Source organism: Pinus tabuliformis, chromosome 4_2, assembly GCF_031772625.1.
Source record: "Pinus tabuliformis cultivar Carrire ecotype Pingquan chromosome 4_2, CPIR1, whole genome shotgun sequence".
Lineage (NCBI taxonomy): Eukaryota > Viridiplantae > Streptophyta > Pinopsida > Pinales > Pinaceae > Pinus > Pinus tabuliformis.
This window is the reverse complement of record NC_142304.1, coordinates 754,754,042-754,777,051: the sequence shown is the minus strand read 5'-3', so window position 1 is coordinate 754,777,051 and position 23,010 is coordinate 754,754,042.

Below are 23,010 nucleotides of genomic sequence, written 5' to 3'. Positions count from 1 at the left end.
TTATTGTTAGCTTATGCAAAGTTTTTGGTGGTGAAGTCCATGTGATGGACCTTCCTTAAAATGTACAAAAAATGCTTAGCATAAGATAATTAGAAATAAATTATTTTAATGTGATGGGAGAGAAAGATCATGTTAAATTAGGACTGGGTGGATTTCTAATGCAGGAAGGACAGGTATTATGCTATGAGTCAAGGAAATTGAATGAGTAGGTACACAACTATGTGACTCGTGACCTTGAGTTGGTAGTTATCATTCATGTGTCAAAGATGTGAAGACACTATCTTCTTGGCACAACGTTCATATTGATGAGACATCACAATGGGCTCAGGTAATTTTTTATCAACCTGATCTGAATTCCAGACAAGCTAGGTGGTTGGCTACACTTAGTGAGTTTGAGTTTGATATCAAGTACATTAGGGGTAAATAGAATAGGGTTGTAGATTCCCTTAATTGAAGAGTGTAGGTAAATCAAATTACACTTATGAGTTAATATGAGACAAATTTACAAGATTGGATCTTGTAGAAGGGACAGTAGGATGCAAAGTGTCAACATCTTAAACACAGGTTACAATAGCAGGGTATAGGTGAGCATGATGTGGATTACCATCTCACAATAGATGGTTTGGTCACATTTAGGGACATGATATATTTGTTGGACAAAAACAAGCTGAAGAAGTTTATCTTGCATAAATTTCATATCAAGTTGTATTGAGGTCACCTAGGATATTAGAAGAGATTGACAACAGTTAAGAAGTTCTACTGTTGGCAAAAGGTGATTATGTTTGTTGGAGGGTGTTTGGATTTTCAACAGATATAAGAAAAGTGTAAGTATCTTGGTGGTTTATTGTAGCCAATTTTGATTCCAGAGTGAAAATGGGTTGTCATTTCCATGGACTTCATTATAGGTTTGTCAAGGACATCAAAGCAGCATGATTCTATTATGGTTGTGATTGACAGGTTGACTAAGCTAACTCACTTCATTCCATTGAAGTCTATAAATTTCGCTTGTCAGGTAGCTCAGCTCTTCATGAGGGTTATAGTGAGTTTGCATCGTATTCCTAGGAAGATTGTGTCAGACAGAGATTCCATGTTCACTTCGAGGTTTTTGAAAGGTTTTTTTGCAAGTTTTGGGACAAAGTTGGCCTTCAGTACAACTTATCATCTACAAATAGATGGAAAAACATAGAGGGTCAAGCGAATTCTTCAACCCATGTTGAGGATGTATGTTATGCACAAATAGTGGATGTGCGAAGAGTATCTTCCACAGGTGGATTTTGAATATAATATTGGATATTGGGAATCTTTGAAGATGAGCTTGTTTGAGGCATTTTATGGGTAGAGTTGTAATACTCCCATCGGCTGGATTTATCTAGTGAACAAGGTATTGATGGGACTAGACATGTTGGTAGTTATGGAACAAGAAATGTAGGTTATCAAGAAGAATCTAAAGGCAACAAAAGACAGGAAGAAGATTGATGTATATGAACACTTTGGAAGTTTCACGGGTGGTAGCATGTTTACTTGCACATCAATCCCAAGAATATATCCTTTAAGATGGCCCTTCTAGATCCTTGAGAGGATTGGACTAGTGGCCTAGCGACTTTTACATCCCACGATAGTGAAAATCTATGATTTTTTTCATGTTTCATTGCTTAAAAGATACGTGAAGGATTTTGATCATGTGATTGATTGTTTTGTATTGTAGGTGGAACTAGAGGGAGAATTGTTATAGACATTTTTGGTCATTGCAACCCCAATCAAACATGTCCATAAACCAAGGGATCCTAAGTCTCGAAAAGTGTTGTTTCATACCCTAAACGAACAAGGTCAACTGATTACATCATCTCCTAGAAGTTCTCCACAAGAAACTGCTTAGAACTGGTCAAAACTGGACCATACAGGTTGCTCAGTGCTAAGGTGCGATGCATCCCACCTACCCAGTGAAAAGGGTGTGATGCATACTGAAAAGCCCTTCTGTAGGGTGCGATGAGCGAGAGTGGACAAATGGTAGAGGCATTTTACGAGGTGGATGATCATGGAATCTTCCAGAAACTTCTCCTGTGACACTTGCCTCTCTTAATTTTCCTAGGGATGAGTAAGAGATCATCAATCTCCATGTGGAATCAAGAACTATCAGAGAGAGGACACTAATCAAAATCCCAGAAGTTGACTCACCTCCTTGTAATCATCTATATATGGATCCCTCATCTCAGAGATCTAGAGGCTGGAATTTTGTATCTTGTAAGGAAGTATTGTTGGTTTCTTACTGGAATATCATAGTGTTGGGTGATCTAAGCTTTTCATGAGGTGAAAGAAGGGATTAAATGTTGGAGGATGACGCTGGGTCAGAACAGTTGGTTGTAATCCTCTTTTCTATTCTTGATATTAATAAATCTATTGAAGTTTTCCTCCACATTCTTGTATGTTTGATGATATATGCATTTGTGTGGTCAATATACATCTGGTCCTATATTGTTTATGATTGTAGATCTCTGTTCTTCGATAGTATTATGCTACTTTGATTCCACAGGTTCTCTTTGAAGCTGTGTAGATGAAGGAGAAGTGGCAAGGATCTGTCAGAAGGGAGAGGAATCGAGCAAGGAACCAAGTGCAAGACTGACGTTGGTGTCCTTCATTCCACTCTTATCTACTTCTCATAAAGGAAAACAAAAGTAGTTTTAGTTTGTTTATTTCTAAGATAGCTACCAGTCTTAGTGGGACTAGCAGATCTGAGTGGACACTAGATTTCCTGATAACAAAATGGCGACTCCACTGGGGAACGAATAGATTGTTTGTTTGACTATATTTTTTTGTTTTATAAACTTATAGACGGAGCCTGAAGTCAAGCCAGATAGCCTTCAAACTGCATTTGCTATGCAAGTGCAAAGTAGATCAATGTTGCTTCAGTCTATCTCCGGGTTTTGTTTATAAACTGAACAATCGATTTGAAAACTTTCTAATTGCCCTAGTGGTGGCTCCAGTAACCTCATTAGATCAGCCCCTGTGATTTCTATTTATTGTACATCACTTGCCCGGCCTAAATCCCTGAACTGAGCTGCAAACTGTGACCCGAAACCCAGTTGAAGTCTCGTCCCTAGACCATCGCACCTTTTACTCTAGGGAATCTGGATGCATCACCCTTCCTGTGTGCAATAGGTGCACTGCATTTCACTTTCCCTATGTTGCAGGTGTGCTGATCAGGCAAGACCTCTTCTGCCCTCAGATTTTGGTTTCTGTGTTCACTCTCTTTAGCTCTATTCAGGGGTTTTGTTGTTTGTGATCAGTATACCATTGTGGAAACCCCCTTCCTCTCCATCATTCTGCCTCCATTGTGCAAAGAACTGTGAATGTTTTTATGTATTTTCTACCATTTTCATATCTCTCTTACAAAATAGTAGCATAGTCGAACTGTCGTCTTTTGATTTGAAAGTGTTGCAAGTGTCGTTTTCAGTCAAAGAAAAGAATTCTATTATTCTTGATGGTCGATTATATAGTTACTCTTGTATTTGATTTGAATTAGTAGTTTTTCAAGTGTCGAAAGTAGTTTTCCATTCAAAATAGTGAAGTGTCGTCATTATCTTCCCTTCATTTTTGAAGAGAAATTTGTTAGTATTGTCGCTTTGAAAAGATAATTCGGATTTGTACTTAGCATTCTTCTTGTCATTTGCACATTAAGAAAGCTGAAAACAAATACATGCATGTGCATTTGCATTTAGACTGCTTGTTGGTTTGATTTAGGACAGTGCATCTAGTGTGTGATCTTTGCTCTATGTTGAAGGAATATCATCTCTCTTTCTTTAGTAGCTAGGATTTTCATTGCAAAAAGAAGACTAAACGATTGTTAATCATCTTATATTTCATTTTAGGAATGTACATCTACATCTTGCAGTGAACTTGAAAGGAAAATTTCCTAAGAAAGATCAACTGTAAAATAAATTTAATGAACCTAAAAACACTTTGGAACCTAACACACAACATCTAGAAGTCTAGGCTAGAGACATATTCTAGCATTGTAAAGCCTGGTAATTGTCGCTTTCACTGTTGGTTGGGTGATTCCTCCTCTTTGAGATGACAAGTGCCAGTACGGACTTGTTCTCCCACGTATCGTCGAGTATATATTGGGAGACCACAATAGGCTATATCCTTTATCCATAGGAAGCCGTGTCTACTGCCCTATCGATCACAATGCACTGAACACAACATTTGGGAAGATTGACTGCCGTTCCGTAAAAGGTATTCTGCAGTTTCGTGATTGGTTTGGTAATCCCTCTGTCTAGATTTCTAGAGTAGTCTCTTTCGTTCCTTTTCAGACTCCTTAAAGGAAAAGGTCCATCTGAGCACTTGTCACTTCAGGCTCATTAAAAATCGAAGGCAACTAGAGTCATCTTTTGTTTTTTCTCGACTCTTAAAAATTGAAAAAACAAGTTGTGTCAAAGCGTCTAAAATTTATTTTGATAGAAATAATATCACCATTCCCACGTTGGTCTTAGGTTGAGGAAAATGGAGTCCACCAACCAAGGATTTCCCCTTGGGGGAAATCCTAGTCCTTTCTCCTCTTGGGGAGATGTTGGTGCACCTCATATGGCCACATTGTCACTTATAGGATTGAAGACTGGCTTGCCAATATGGCTCTTCTCAACCTTCGTTGTTCAGAACACCGTGATTCTTGAGCAATCAAGTCAACAACTGGATGATACTAAAGTTACCCCCAAACCTTCCACTTCATCTGATTCTCCCTTTCGTCATTCCTATTCACTTGATAAAGTTGGTAAGGCCAAAAATAAAGTAACTAAGAAGGAGAGGAAGGGGAAGGAGAAGAAAGAGAAGAAGAAGAAGGAGCCAAAGGCGAAAAGGGGTAACCAGGCATCGTCTAGTGAAAATCAACACACTACACCATCCAAGCCTAAATCTCCATGTGTCATTTGCAGAGACCACTATCATCGAATTTCTCCGTGCATCCCTCGGATCTTAAGGAACTGGTCTCCTCGTTTGCACAACCTGGTGTCTTCAACCTCTGAAGACCATGTTGAAAGTACACCATCAACTAGTGAGAACGAAGCATTTGGACAAAAAAGGAAATGTAAATTTCCTTGTAAACTGTGTGAAGGCGATCACGTCGTCCACCGTTGTCCCTTCCTAGACGAAGCTAAAAGAGTTTTGGATAACCGTCCGGCTTTGCCGCTATGACTTCCTCCTCGATACAAGAAACTCTTGCCAAGTCCATTATTAGTTGAAAATCTGACCGACACGCCATTATGGTCGGTCGAAGCATCTGTCATTGAAGATAAACCCACTGAATCCATACTAGATGAAAGTAAAAAGGTTGAGGCGGCAGTGGACCCGGTCTTGTCTCTGGAAGGTCTATCTTCAGATGACATAATCACCGAAGAGAATGAGAATGACACCGTCTAAATTCTTTTCATAAAAGCAGACTCCGATGAACATGGGGCCAGTCTACCCATTCCTTTACCGTAGGAAGGAAGTTCGTCAGAGTCATATCTGGCCGTCTATTCGGTCCCACCTCCAAGCAACCTAGTCATTTCTTTCGATTGGAATCTACTAGGTAGACCCTGGGTATTGGCCAATGTACCATTCTGAATCATTGTACAAGCTTACAAAATTATCATGGTCGGTACCATCATAGACGAAGGTCCTTCTGTGAGTATCCTTTCCTCAATTTCTTGGGAAGTGCTTGGTTCGCCATCACTTCTGCCTGAGATGAGAAATCTGACAGGCTTCGACAAAGGAACCAGTCGACCGTTAGGGATCCTTCCCAGTGTGTCCATAACATTGAGAAGGAAAACTGTTTACATGATCGTAATGGTAGTCCGAGGACCTCTAGATTATAATCTACTCCTTGGACGCGACTATATTTATAGCATGGGAGCCATTGTCTCTTCACTCTTTAGAGTAATGTGTTTTCCGCATGAAGGCCAAGTGGTCAGGCTCGTAGACTAGCTTTCATTCCCCAGCTCACACATAGCTAATAGTAAAATGCCATCCCTAAATGGTCTTTTCATGCAAGTAATGTCTCATCAATCTCCAATCCGTCCACCCGAAGAGCGCGAGTGATTCGGGAGGACATGACTGGAACCCAGGGGGCATGCACCCTGGTCTGTTTCGGTAGGAAAACCTTGGGTATAGGGTAGGTTTCCGCAGAGGAGATATGACTAGTCTGACACACCCGTCCATGTAGGAAAGTGTGATTAGACTGGAATAAGATTCCCCCGTTAGATTTATGTGAGTGGAGGCGACCGCACCACTCACCTTTGTCTATTTCGGTGGACATCGCCAAGGAATCATTTTGTCTGCAACATGGATGGAGAGCTTTCATATCGTAGCCTGGAAACTTTTCGCTATAATTGGGGGCATGCAAACCTTTTTGCATGCAATCGAACAACAACCATTTATTTTCTTAGTTTGTAGTTTCTCAACCCTTTAAACTCGTAGGATTGGTCGTTCCTAACTGGCATAAATAAAGGATCTGGGGCAAAGCTTTGAAAGGTACAAGCTCCATAAAAAATGGCATCTTAGATGAGATATCCTTATTATACGACTGGCACAAGCAGTTTTTATGTGGCGTTCAATCTCGTTAAAAATTAAACATAAGCAATGAGAAAACGTTCCCCCGGAGTTTAAGCTCATAAAAAAATGAACCAATTTTCGGTAAATGACCATTGTGAATGCATTATCATCAGCTTTTGAGCCCTGGTAATGTTCTCATCATCACCTCCACTCTGTTTTAGCTGATCATTCACCTCCATTTCATTGTTTTCCCCTTTTTGAGTAACAACTACGAAGAGTGATCTTGTTAGCCATCCTTGTGACACTGTCATGACTGGAAAATTCCAAAACTTACCTAGAACTAGCTGCTACCTGAAATTATCACTCGTTCCTCAAAAACGAGTCTCCTTTAAGCTCTTTTCACCTGACTCGTAAAATATGAAAATATTGCCGAGCGATTGGCCTCTCCAGCTCGTTAAATGGACCGGAAGTGCTATCGCTCCACTAGATTTTAATCTTTTTGGACCCGAGGGATTATTACACGAAAAGATCGAGTGCTTGTCTTGTTCGGCTCGCTAAAATTACCGAAAATTCAACCCTTTCATATTATTTTATACTTTTTCGGACTTAACGGATTATATGATGAAAAAGGATTACTGGAGTTTCCTTTATGTCCCTTTCAGACTCTGTAAAATTGAAAAGGACTGAGTTATCTTTGTCGTTAAACTCGTTAAAACCGAATAGCAAAAAACTTGTCCATACAGACAAGAACGAGTTTCACAGTAGCTAGGCTCATTAAAATATAGCGACGGGTTTTCCTGAAGGGCAAATTATAGAACAAGCATATGTTATCCTCCTCAAGCTTGAAAAAAATAAAGAGGTATTGGTGAGCAATGACTCGGGAAAAATTGGGAAGAAAACTTGAAGAAACTTTATTGGTAGCAAGTCGCTCTTGAACATGACACTTTCACTCCGCATCCGAGTCAGGTTTGGTTGTTCCATTCACTGGTCATATCACCATTGGTCCATCACACCATCCCCAATCCATGTCAGTGTCGCGAGTATGTTCAAGAGAAGTCGCTCAGAGAATTCACCTATGTCTCATCCGCTGCAATACATTCATGCTCCATTCTTTCATGACCGTCGCCCTGGACCCTGTATCATTAGATCATTTTCACCTCCAAAATCATTTACTCCATTCCGTGTCGTAGATGTGGGATTCATTAAGTCCCTCCTACGGTGGGTAGCTTCTTGTCGACATCAGCTCATTATCCAAGAAGTTGACTTGGGAGCAACCCTTTCAGTACTTTGAAGCTTGCATGCCTCAATGGAAAGTTTCTCACTTCCAGCGACAGGTTTACATCAATGGCCTTCAACCGAAAGATTTTGCATGGTGTTCGATGCCAAGTCCCTTATCCACACCACGCGAATTGTACTGTAGTACCTTGAGGGTCATCATCATTATCGATGATTCCTCTCGTGTCTGTTAACAACTTACATCATTGGCTGGTAATCAGGCGATGTCTTTCCATGTTCGACTCTAGAACATCTTTCACATGGATCGACTTGTACTGTGAGTGAAGATTGAACAAGTTTGAAGACCCCAGATCTAGTTTCATCCATCTGGGCTGCGATATATTCAGGAAAATAAAGACATCAAATGTACATTGTTGCTGCACATATGATCATCCGAATGAAAGGATGATGACTCTATTAGAATCATCAGTCTCCCACACAAATGGTTGTCTGTCTTATGTACATGAAAATGAATTTATAAAGCTAAGCATGGGAATGCCCGCCTCAGTTAGATCATGAAAAATATTATGAAGATAAGGTATTGTATTGTATCTTATTATAGGTCACCTTCCAGCTCGAAAAAACTTTGTATCCTCATGATAAAGCATTTCACGTGTCATTAAAAGATTAACGACCTCATGCTTTAGGGGGAAACTGTTATAGACATTTTTTGGCACTACAACCCCAATCAAACATGGCCATAAACCAAGGGCTCCTAAGTCCCTAAAAGTGTTGTTTCATACCCTAAAGGAACAAGGTTAACTGATTACATCATCTCCCAGAAGTTCTCCACAGGAAACTGCTCAGAACTGGTCAAAACTGGACCATACAGGTTGCTCAGTGCTAAGGGTGCGATGCATCCCACCTACCCAGTGAAAAGGGTGCGATGCATACTGAAAAGCCCTTCTGTAGGATGCGATGGGCGAGAGTGGATAAATGGCAGAGACATTTTGTGAGGTGGATGATCATGGAATCTTCCAGAAACTTCTCCTATGACACTTGCCTCTCTGAATTCGCCCAGGGATGAGTAAGAGATCATCAATCTCCAAGTGGAATCAATAACTATCAGAGAGACGACACTAGTCAAAATCCCAGAAGCTGACTCAACCCCCTGCAATCATCTATATATGGATCCCTCATCTCAGAGATCTAGAGGTTGGAATTTTGTATCTTGTAAGGAAGTGTTGTTGGTTTCTTGTTTGAATATCATAGTGTTGGGTGATCTAAGCTTTTAATGAGGTAAAAGAAGGGCTTTCATGGTGGAGGATGACACTGGGTCAGAACAATTGGTTGTAATCCTCTTTGCTATTCTTGATATTAATAAAGCTAGTCAAGTTTTCCTCCAAATTCTTGTATGTTTGATGATATATGCATTTCTGTGGTCAATATACATCTGGTCCTATATTTTTTATGATTGCAGATCTCTATTCCTCGATAGTATTATGATTCTTTAATTCCACAGGTACTTTTTGAAGCTGGGTAGATGAAGGAGAAGCGGCAAGGATCTGTCAGAAGGGAGAGGAATCGAGCAAGGAACCAAGCCAAGACTGAGGTTGGTGTCCTTCATTCCACTCTTATCTACTTCTCATAAAGGAAAACGAAAGTAGTTTTAGTTTGTTTGTTCCTAAGATAGCTACCAGTCTTAATGGGACTAGCAGCTCCTAGTGGACACTACATTTCCTAATAACAAGAATTCGAGCCGAAACTTCAATGCATTTTCCAACGAAATATGCTCATGCTCTAGAATCAAGCAATCAAGTAGGTTAAAGTGTAGTGGAAGATATTTGGGCCCAATAAATCTACATGGGAGATGGTGGATCATATGTGGGCTATGTATCCTTCTCGACTCACTGGTTGAGTGAATGGATTCTAATATATATGTTTGATTTTGTGTTTTGGTCATGTGCGTGTGTGTATATATATATTACATTAAGTTGTGTTATAAAGATCTAACAAGAGATAAGGTGTTTATGGTATGATGGCCATCGTCTCAGTAGTATGTTATGATGTAAATGTTGTAATGGACTATGTTATAAAGCTCCATGGGGAGCATGTGTTTTGTTAGATTGTAACTGTTATTGAACACCACAGACAGTTTTCCCCCAAGGGGGAGGGGTTTGTAACAACACTTGGTTCATTTTCATGTGAACAAAATAAGACTAATGTCATGGGACAACCACTCCAAGCTAAATATTGAAAAAAAATAGTGATGGGGTATGACTCGTGATTAATTAATTCATATGAAATTGGTAAAGCCACTGGAAAAGGAAAAGCGGCATTAATTAGCATTTTATTTATGAAATTAAGGAAAATAGGAGAAAAGGGAGATGAATGGTCACAAATTTGAATGTGAGGAAAATTGAAGGAAAATGATGAAAATAGAGGCTTCAATCATAGAAAGGCTTCTGAGGACCAGTTCCTACCCTTTTTTAGTTTTTTGTTGAGCTCTCTTCTATTTTCTCAATCTCTCATACTCTTGTACAATTAGAGAAATATTGAAGCATGCTTGGAGAACTCAAGTATTCACTTGGATTGGAAAAAGAAGGAAGGATAAAGCGTGAAAGCACAAGGGAACATGTGGATCAAGAGCTACAACTAGATTTCTTTGCTGGTAATAAGTTGCATGCATTATTTCCTTGCTAATTTATGGATTCATGGTAAATGGATGTGGTTTTACAGTTATGTGTTGTCATTGGCATGGATATTTGTCTGGATTGACAATGGTTTTAGCCTTACCTTTCCATCACCTTGATATCCATTGCGTTGTGGGTTTCTTCACTAGATTTTTTTTTGGTTTGTGATCATAATTCCTTATTGTTGTGGGTTGGAACAAACACTCTCGAAGCCTTGGAACAACTTGTATTGAGTTACTAGTCTTGGAGCCTAGGTTGGGACAAACTCTTTGGATCCCTTCGTGGGTTGAGTTACTAGTCCCTAGAGCAGGGTTTGACAAATGCTCTAGAGCCCCAGAAGGCTATGGGTTGAGTTACTAGTTCTTGGAGTCATGGACAATTTGGGTAGAGACCGATGTGGTTGGTGTTAGTGATGTACGATTGTGAGGTGGAATCACTCGTTGGAGGTTGATGTGGTTTGGCCTTTGGAAGTCCTAGTTAGTTTTTGTTTGGTTTATTGCTTTCAAAATTTAGTGTAATTTTCTGGAATTAATAAGTGACTTATAAGGATTTAATTAATTTTGAAAAAATGATTTTAGTAATAGTGCAAGATAAAATATTGATATTTATCTCAAAGTTAATTATGTATTTTTATTTTCATCTTAATTAAAAATTATGATTTTCTAGGCATGTGGTATTGGTAGATAATTGTATTGGTCCATAGTATTGCAACAAAATCTATTTAAAGGTTAAAAAAATCCTTATGAATATTGTTATATATAATGTATATATGTTTAGCTTATACACTAATTTTTTTAATGACTAATAATAATAATAATTTAAAACAAAATTATAATTTAGTTATTTTTTATAAAAAAAAATCAATATTAGTAAGGTAAGATGTGCCATGATGCAAGAATTTTGATACACTTCATGTGTCAAACATTTAATCTATATAGATGGTTAGTTATTTTAATATAAAAGGATAAGGTATTGATAATCTATTTAATATTTTCACCTTGTAAAATATATAATTATGTTGTTAGACTTGTGAATTTTGGAAAATTTCATTGAGAAATTTAATTTAACTATCATTAACTTACTTTTAGGTGAATAGCATAGATTTAATAGATCAAAGATTAAGATTTATCTTAAAAATAGTTATATCATTTTTATTTTAATAATTAATTTGATCTAAACCAATATGATAAAAGTTAGTTATATTGATAATATTATATCAAAATTTACTTATAAGTTGAATCTGCATAGTGATATTATATATATATATATATAATAACCATTTTTATAAAAATGATAATTTAATTAATTTTCATATTTTTTAATTTTAAGAAAAAAATTCTTTGTAATCTTAATTTTTTTAATATTATCATTCACACACATCCATATTTAAGTCACATTTATTTTATATGTTTACCGTAATTCCACCTAAATAAAACTATAAATCAAGAATGAATGTTATGTAAACAAATTTGAACCCTACGCGATTGCATTATTTTATGTCGGCCAGATGAAAGAAATTGTCAAATTACCATGAACATACTTAATATGTCGGCTAATAAAATCACTATTTCATGTGTCAAACGAAACCAACAACGAACTCAGAAACAATAACGAACACAGATTTTTCACTTATACTGCTAATTTAAGTGAAATGGATTCTTTCATCGGTGGGTTGGAAAACGATTTGAACTCTGAGCAGAGACATTTTAGGGATCTTGCGAGAGAACCATTTATCCAGATTAATGAATATCTAGAAGCGCAGAGAACTATTGGCACTGTATCCCATTCACAGAGTCTCGCAGTTACCACAATGTCAGATCCAAATGGAACAAACGAAGTCTCACAAACGGATAGGATAGTTATGGGGCGGCGTGTGATATCAGGGTTTGTGAGACGATCAAATGGCAATCAATGGCGAGTGGAGAGTACATGGGAAAGTGTGGATATATTTAACTTAGACGAAATCCTACACAGTGGAGAGTATGAATGGCAGCCACTGAATTACATTGGTGGCCCAAACTTTGTCAAAATTGCGATGCTTCAAGATGATAATATTGTTTTATTCCGAAATATAATCGATTGGAGTCGTTCAGACGGACATGTTTTGAGCCAACAAATTGTATGGAGGGGTAGTTTTGAAAATTGTCGACGGATCTTGCAAGTGTTGCAGGAGAATAGCGATACTTGTAATTCTCTTACCCTACTCCGGGAAAGTTTTCATCTTCATGCTGAGTTGAGAGCGCAATATATTATGCTCCATAGCATAAATCCATTGGTTGCTACAATCGCAGCTGTTAATTCATGTAGAAACGTTTATATCTCTCAGGAGCTCCAGGACACGCGTGATGGTGAGAGTGATAGGTTGTTATGTGCAATTTGTCATGAAGTGCTTTCGACAGGAGAACCTGCAACAGAATTGCGCTGTAGTCATATTTTCCATATCCGTTGTATCTCTCACTGGTTTCTACGTCGACTTTCTTGTCCCCTTTGTAGGGATGAGTTGAATTAGCTTTCTTACCAATAGAAATCTTTCTCATCAACTTGATTAGTCCATTAAATCTATTTTATCGAAAAGTTCGCCTTTAAATTCTGTATTCTAGTTTCCGAATATATTAACACAATATTTCTCATCAACTTGATTCGTCCATTAAATCTATTTTATCGAAAAGTTCGCCTTTAAATTTTGTATTTTAGTTTCCGAATATATTAACACAATATTAGTAAATATGATTGATATTATAATTTTGATTACTATAATTATTATATTAATTAATATTACTACTAATGTTAATGGATATAAAAATAAATTTAATAATATTAGTATTGATTAATAAATAATATAAATAAAAATATGAAAAATTAATAAGTATTAGTAAATTATAATTTTATTTATTAATAATTAATAATTAATATAAGTATGGTATGTAAATTAATAAATATTGTAAATTAAATAGTTTGATACTATAAATTCAAGTGAGTAATATTATAAATCAAAGAGATTAATAAAACTAAGAGATATAAAAGGTAAAATAAATATTAGATCCTAACATTAATATTTTGAATGTTACAATTAATATTAAAAACACAAAAAATCAATAAACACAATGAATTAATATTATTAAATCAAGGGATTGTACACAAGGGAATAACATTAAATCCTAGAATAAATATTAAACCCTATGAATATAAACCCTAAAGTTAATAAACCTAATGGATTAATATTGTAAACTTTAGACTTAGTCTTAAACCCTCAAGATATAAACACTATAATAAATATTATTATTACCCAATTCTACCGTGAGGACCATCCCATCATTCTTGATGTGCTACATCTTGAAAACTAGTTGTTGGGGATATTTTGAGAACCTACATTGTTATCAAAACTGCATCAGCACTATAGTTATTTGACAACTTGTTCTCACCTAGCATACATCTTACCATGTTGATGATCGACTAATTTTTCCTTTCTACTACTCCATTCCTGCTACTTCTCTCCTTTCCACAAAGTCCCTTTTTAAACGAAGCATTTTAAAACCATCTTTAAAGAACTGAAATAGCCCTTTTTTAAAAATATTGAAATAAGTCTCCTCTTCGAATTAAAAAACAAAGGAACTTTGGGTTCATAATTAAAATAATCATCATTTAAGAAATCCAGGACCTTGTAATGCTCGGACGCTCCTTTGACCTTCGTGGTGCAATTTTTTGTCGTGACTGTTGTGGAGCCTGCATTATGACTTCGTGAACCTCTTACCAATTCAAATGACCTTTCGAGACTGTACCCCTCTATTGAGTTGTCGATGTTTTCTGATGTTGGGTAACTTTGAGTCGATCAACGCATTTTCTCCTCTGCGTTGGGAACATGTTTTTAACTTCTTCCGGCCTTAGCTGAGATATTGACCTCCTTCGAACTCTTCGCCTTCTGGAATTCTTAGTCTTTGTTTCTCTCTAGAGTGTTATGCTACCAGAAACTTTGATACTATGATAGGAAATGGAGAGAACCTGTGGAGTAAAGATTTCAAAATAGCTAAATATATTACATGAAAAACATAAATAAAAAATGAACAGAGTGGAGCTCCACTAAACTGCAGTAATACTGAAGTCACTGTAACACATAAAAGACAATAAAATCAAATGTGATGACAACAAACAGTAAGATTGATATCTCGACATGTAAAAAACTTTGAAATCTGCTTCGAAATCTACACATTGCCCACTTCAACCTCGTTATCTCGCATGAACAACGGGGTCAAGAAAATAAAATGGCGGTTTCATGTTTTATGACTTAAAAAACCATTGGGATTCTGACTAATTTTTTTAAACGCTTTTCTATGTTGGTGTAGAATATGATTTTTCCTGAGAATAACCAAATTTTTTTATTTCTATAATATTTTATATATCTGTGTCAGCATCCAAATGCTAACAAATTCACACTTTCACATATTGTGCTAATTTTATATCACAAATTATATTGTCCAGAACGGTTGATGCCTGCCTTTTCCATTGTCAGCAGAAGAGAATACTTTCATGCTCAGATAATGCTTGGATAAACATCGGACGTGTAAAGATTGAAATATTTCTTTACATTGGTTTTGCCTTGGGTTGTAAAACAGGTTTCCCAGTAAGACCTTAGCTTTTAATATTAAATTGGCACCACTAATTTCATAAAGAGAAAAATGCCTGACTTTTTATTTAATGTGATATTCCACTCAACATTTATAGTAAAGACTTCCTTGAAAATCACGCCTCTAGAGTTATTCTGGTTGAAGCGCTGCCACGGTCTTTCCATACATTATGGTCATTAGCCACCAATGCAGGGAAGAATTCATCATGAAGAGACAGAACACGCTTGTATAATTTAAATTTTTTACATAATGGTAAATAAAATAGTGTTGCAGATGCTTTTAGCAGAAGAGTGTAGGTAAATCAGATTTCGTTTATGAGTTCACATGGGAGAAATTTATAGGAGTGGATCTTATAGGAATGGCAATAGGATGACAAGTACTTATAATTTAAGCAATTGTGAGAAAAACAGGGTATAGGTGAACATAATGTGGATTATCATCTCATGGTAGATGGTTTGGTCAAATTTAGGGACATGATTATTGTGTTGGATAAGAATGAGTTGAAGAAGTTTATCTTGCGGCAGTATTCAGGTGACTCGGGATATTAGAAGAGTTTGACAATAGTTAATAAGTTCTATCATTGGCTGATGTTGAAGAAAGAGGCAGTTGACTTTGTTACTAGGTGTTTAGATTGTCAATAAGTAAAATCAAAGTGTAGATATCTAGGTGGTTTATTGCAATCAATTCCTATTCTAGAGTGGATAGGAGGTCATTTCCATGGACTTCCTTATAGATTTTCCAAGCACATCAATGAAGCATGATTCTATTATGGTTGTGGTTGACATGTTGGCTAAGCTAACTCTTTTGATTCCAATGAAGTCTACAAATTTATCTAGTCAGGTAGCTCAGGACTTGATGAGGGATATAGGGAGGTTGCATGGCATTCATAGGAAGATAGTGTCAAATAGAGATGCCAAGTTCACTTTGAGGTTTCCGAGAGATTTGTTTGCAAGTTTTGGGACAAAGTTGGCCTTCAATAAAACTTATCATCCATAGATAGATGGAAATACCTAGAGGCTCAACATGGTTCTTAAGGACATGTTGAGGATGTATGTTCAATAGCAGAAGTGCAAAGAGTATCTTCCACTAGTGCAGTTTGGATATAATAATGGGTATCATGAATCTTTGAAGATGAGTATGTTTGGGGCACTTTAAGGGAAGAGTTGTAATACACCCATTAAATGGAGTTATCTAGTGAAGAGGGTATTGATTGGATCATGTTGATAGTTATGGAACAAGAAATGTAGGTTATCAAGAAGAATCTGAAAGTAGCACAAGATAGGAAAAAGATTTATGTAGATCAACACATGGCATTTAAGGAGTTTCAGAGTGGGAACATGTGTACTTACAGATCAAACCCAAAAATATCTCCTTCAGTATTGGATCATGAGCCAAGCTGCACCTCAGTATTACATTACTTTCAAGATCCTTTAGAGGATTAGACCAAAGGCCTACCAACCTACACTACCCAAGATAGTGAACTAGAAGGGAAAGTTTTCATCTTCATCCTGAGTTGAGAGCGCAATATATTATGATCCATAGCATACATTCATTGGTTGCTTCAATCGCTGCTGTTAATTCATGTAGAAACGCTTATATCTCTGAGGAGCTCGAGAACACGTGTCATGGTGAGAGCGATAGGTTATTATGTGCAATTTGTCATAAAGTGCTTTCGATGAGAGAACGTCCAACGGTATTGTGTTGTTTCTACGTCGACTTTCTTTTCCCCTTTGTAGAGATGAGATGAATTAGATTTCTTTCCCAATGGAAGTCTTGCTTATCAACTTTATTCGCCCATTAAATTTATTTTATTAGATTTTGGATTTTGGTTTTAATAATTAATTATTAATAATTAATAACTTTTTTTTAATTATAAATTATTATAATTATTAAATATTAATAATTTATAATTATTAATAAATAATAATTTTAATTATTAATAATTAACCATTATTTTTAGTTATTGTTTTTAAATAAATAATATATTGTTTTCAAATAAATAATATAAACTAAATGGATTGATACTATAAAATCAAGAGATGAATATTGTAAACTCAGTACATCAATAAAACTAATCGAGTGTTCAAATCAAAGGCTATAAACACTAACATAAATATTATAAACTGTAAAATAAATATTAAATCCTAATATTAATATGAAGCATATAATTAATATGTTAAACACAATTAATAAACTTAATAAATTAATATTAATAACTCTAGGATGAATATAAACCCTGAAGTTAATAAACCCTAATGATATTCAATCTAAACAATTTCTAACTTGGTTGTTATCTCTCACAATATCTCCACTATAACAAGGTTGTATATGTTCCCCTCCTCTTCTGCCACATCCATGATATGCCATTGTACATGAGTTCTTTGTACAGCAAGGCATCTCCGTTCTCCTCTTGCCCACCCCAAATCTCCTCATGATTTTGCATATTTTAACACTCCTAATTGTAAATCCCACACTAGTACCACTTGGAGAAGTCGAGCTTGGGGATAAGTCCAAGCTTGTACCAACTCATGCAAGGATCAACAAGATCACACAACAATGGAAATAATTTAATTTTGTTAAATAGATCCTAGGGAACCATTAAAAATTCTCCAAGGACTTAATCTTTGATATGTGTCGCAACTGAGGGACCCAACCACCTCGATGGCATGTCTCCTACACCAATTAAATCCTTTAAACACAAAAGATTCAACTTGTAAGGTTGGTCACTATTGATAATTTGAACTTCTCTTATCTATTCTCCTTCAACCATGACACTTTGTCTCCCCTCCAACTATAACACTTCGTCTGCAATGTTGTTGTGTGCATAAGGGGCTTCTTTTGTCATGTTCACATGCCTTCCTAGTGAATACACACATTTTTTTGAAGAGGGACTTCTAAATCTGACAGTCATGATCGACATTACATAATAATATTAATGGCCTTAGACTCATAGGGTACTAGCACATTCAAGACTTCATCGACTCCCCTTAGACTTGATGGGCTCTGTCTAGTTGCAATACGTGGGGCTCCATAACCCATCGAATGTGAAAGGAAGTCCCATATTGTCTCTCCTCTAGTGTCTAATGGTTGGTGATTGGGTGATGGCTTCAATGGTGTACATTTGTTCTTGTGAGATCAAAGGTGCTCGTCAATTGTGGGGCCTGCTCACAATTCTAATCCCAAGCTAATTTAAGGTATGCACATATTTTATGACTTTGTTCTTGGTTCAACAATGCTTGCTCCTATGTCATTTTGTCGAGGCTTGCTGAGGTGGCAGACCAACCACAACCAAACCAAATCACCTTTATGATCAAGTGATTTAATACTTGGAATGCTAAGGACTTTGTTTATCTCCATCAGAAAGTCTTAATTTAAAAGGATAAAATATTCTCAAACCCAAAATTCAACTCAGAGAAAGAAAATATATAGACGTAAATATATACAAGTGAGAAGGATGGTATATTCACCCAAGATATTCTTGGATCATAACATGATATCCATTTACATGTAACATTTTCCTATTTATTTAATCATGGATAAAAACAAAAGACCAGTCAATCTTCCATAAATGGCATTAAAAACATTTCAAGAATAGACATACAAATGGATACAAAACATGCGTGAAAACGTGTTGGCTTAAGACAAGCTTTTGAATTAAGAAAAACTTCTAGGACACATCTATACACCATACATAACTAACCCCAGTAGTGGGACATTAGATCTACTCCTCACTCCTATGTGGGAGGAGCCAAGGTAAAAGTCCTTTTCTCGTACAATGAGGTGGTATATATAGCCAAGAGTGATGCTTCACGCTTATGACCCTTCGACTTCCCTCATGATCATTCAACTTCCTATGAATTTTCAACTAATGTGACTCTTCAACCTCATGTGTCTCTCTTGGGCCTTCACATTACATTTGATTACAACAAGTATGGCCCATAGTAGTGATGTGGCTTAGAAAACTCATGACACAACTCGACATGACATTGCTCACATGTACTGACTGTGGTGTCCATGTCAAGCTCCTTTACTGCTAAGTGATGGATGTGCTATCAGTGTGTTCTCTTCATGTTCACACGGAAAAGTGTTGTAGGGTCTTCGATGGTCTTGGTGTTTTCTTGATGTTTCAGAAACATGTATCCCTTTCTCTTGTTGCTCTGTATGCTTGGTACCTTCACTCAACTTCGAGAAAGTATTCTAGCATGCACTTCTTCTTCATCTCGTTTGTTATCACACCATGTTCCATCAATGCACCTACTCCAAAATCTGGTGTCTTGGTTGATGCATTGTTTTCGGCTTTGGGTCCAAGTGACTAGGACGAAGGACATGACACTGAAACTACACAGAGCATAGCTTAGGACAGGATGAGACACTCCAGAGTACTATCAGGAACAATTGCATAGAGGTCTCTGGGAGGTAAAATTGCATAATTAGGGACAACAATGAGAGCTACAAGGTGGAACCCATCTTAACGGAACTACACAATTCCTGGGAGGAAGAAAACACAGGGTTTCTGATGGAACTGCTCGAAATTTATGTTCCTTTTTGAAGGTGAGGACTGAATGGCCCACTCAAGGTCTAGCTAAGAATCTTCGCAATTTGTAAGAGGGAGATAGAGCTAGGCAACAAGGGACACTTGCAAAAAAATTTGTGTAATTTTCCAGAGCAGGACATGTCAGGCTGTGGGTAGGCCCTAGTCATAACTTCACATTTCTGAGAGACATTGTAAGATAGGATGTTACTACAATATTTTTGAAAACGGTGAAGATCGGGATAGCAGTAGGTGTACCAGCGAGATCTGCACAATTTTTTGGGACAGTGCAGAGCCGTCCAACAAGAGGTCTGACTCAACATGACTCCACAATTTATGCGTGTAGTGCAAGGAAGGAAACCAGATATGTCTGCACAATTTTTGAGAGGTGTGCAACCACGGGTCACAGTGCAGTAAAAATTTCCAGTTGACCAGACGGAGGCTTGATAACTGATGTTGCAGGAAGCCCGAAGTGGATTGGGCTTGGAGAAAACTTTTGCGCAATTCTGGGAGAGAGTGAGCTTGCACACTTACAAGCTTGTGCAATGCATCTTCCACAGAGGATAGCCAAAAGAACTGTATAATTTGAGGCAGTAGAGTAGGGACACTAAGTGCTGAGATTGCGGAGTACAACTCAATGAGGGTTCGACTAAAGGTTTTTTTCCAAGCGACATATTTTCAGGGAAAATGGCTAAGTGTGAGAGCAAGTCAACTTGTGTAGACATGAAATTGTGATCAAACACTTAACATGACTTGATGAAAAGACACCACAAACCAATAAGACAAACATGTTCTCGGTGAGACTGTCTTTAAGGTTGAGGGAGACAAGTGTGACACTTGGGATAGACCTTCATATGACCATGATGAGACTTGTGTGATAGTTTTTACAACTTTGTGTGTGATTACGAAAGGTGTTCAGAAGGCGAAGACAACTCATGTGCACAAATATCAACCTTGAAAATTGCCAGAACAAGACTGCAAGCATGACAAGGCAATCAACATGCCTAAAGACGACGCTTGGTAGGGCAAGGAAAGGGTGTAAAATATTCTACAAGCACTCATGGAATGAGCTCGTGTATTTGCAAGCATCAGTAGAAAAAACAAGGAAGGCTCCAAAATTTGGACACAGACCAAAATTTTGGAGGGTGTTGTAGCCGCTACAACACTTGGTGACACACTCATTGAATACCAGCTTCTATGTTTTTTTTTAATTTTCAGACCAGGGAATTGGCCTTTTAGGGAGTATTGATTCATTGTGTAGGTCACTTTAGCTTCCCCACTTACCCCATGGATAGACATGGTTCACCTTGTACCAACTCAGTTGAACACAGTAAAATATTGGGCCAAACCACATTGTTTCAAAACTGGGAAGGGTAGTTTGGCTCACGGGCTTAATATTTTTAGATTATAAGTTTTCATCTCTATTTTTGCTCCGCTACGAGCAGGCCTGAACACTACCCCAATGGAGTCATGTAGGGACAGAAGCATTTCTCCACTACCAGCGGGCCTGGTTAGTACTCAATGTAGTTGCATGTTTCACCTCTCTATGCACGAAGCCTTTCTATTCGTTCACCTTAGTATCCTTTTTTAAAAGGATTGTGCATAGGAACTTATTTATTTTTGGGGTGGAAAAGGGATCCCGACTTATTGAGAGCAGAAGAGGTTGTTCCTTTAGAGAAGCATGTAATGCCTTTGATTTAGGTTTTCTCGTTTAGATTTTTCCACTTCTTTGTTTCTACTAGTTGGATGAGTGATATGAATTGGATAATTGGATCATTATATTATTTTTCATCCATATCGATGCATTTAAAGTGGAAAAAGTGGAGGAATCAGCTCATGGGACTTCTTCAACCAGTGAGACCCAGTTTGGCGAAAAGGGGTCTGAAACCTTTTTGTCTGTTTTGACGAATCAAACATTTTTTTTGGGGGGTAAAATTTTTTCGTTATGAGTAGCATATTTTCTTGCTATTCTACACAAAAATATCTTTCCAATGGTGCAAGAATCACGTGAATTGGATTCTGTATGTAAAAGTTATGCTACTCAGAAGTTGACCTTCCTATTTTGACACCTATAGTTTAGGAGGATGTTGCATCATCCCCCATTATTCATGGAAAAGGGGCTAGCCACATGTTTGTGATGTAATATACTCTAGAAGAGTCTATTTTGTAACTCTAGTTAAGAGTTGATGTAGTCAAACTTAGCCACTAGTACGCTATCAGGTTGTTTTATAACTGGACGACTAGGATGAAGATGCATTCCATTCTTTTGAGAGTATTTTGTTCCATAGTTGAGAAAATATAGCGAGGAGAGATATAAGCTAGAGAACACAGAGAGAATCTATGCACTGTTGTAGCCCACTAGCTATAGACATTACTTCTTTGTATCTGTAGCCATATTTCTAAACAAATAAAGAGAGGGAAGCGGCCTCACCTTCCAGCTGGGTTTTCTCCCCAAAGGGCTTCCAGAGAGCATATCTTGTACATTATGTGTGTGTGAGCTTATTTTTTTTCTCTAATTTTCTTCATGATTTACTTTTACATGCATACACTAATTACAGTTAATCTTACACATCTAGAAATTAAGTAAAACTGTAATAGTGTAGAATCTCATATTTTTAATATAATATTATCATATATGTTGTGATTAACTATCCAATTGAATATCCATGGAAATTTATGGATCATTTGGAATCAGAGTGGGTTTCTTTAGGTATTTGGTGGAGATTGTAGGGATCTAGATTGGTGAGGCCGAAAATCATAAAATCCTAATCATGGGTGATGAATGTGTAAACGAACCTCGTAATCCTACAACAATGAGGTTTTCACGACTTGAAGAACAAGTCACAGATATAAAGTTCAATGTAAACCTCCTTATGGTGGCCCTAAGGAATAAGATGGCGATATTTGGAGAATAACGGGGTTTGAATGTAGAGGACAAATTAGATGGGGGATCAGGAGATTGGGAAGACACAGATAACTAGCCAAAGAAAGAACATGGAAAATATCAACCCAGTTTTAGCGTCCTGAACCAATCCCTATTTAAAGTGGAAGAAAATATCGATATCAAGCCATAAAATGGAGATATTGAGTCTCTGAAGTTGAACCACTGGTTCCAAAAACTAGAAATTTATTTATGTGTCCACTAGATTAAGGAAGGTAAAAGATCTTACTCGCAGAACTAAAATTGGAGGGTCCTGCACTGACTTGGAGGGAGAGCCACACGAAGATCCTAAGGTTGGAGGGATAACCTCTAGTGACTAAGTAGGAGGATTTGAAACCCCTAATTTATTCACAGTTTTATCCCATTGAGTACATGGAACACCAGTGGATTCGGTGGAATTACGTCAAGCAAAAGCCAAGCCAATGTGTGAAGGAGTACACCACATAATTTAGAAAGATGGCTATAATGTTGGATATCTCTCCA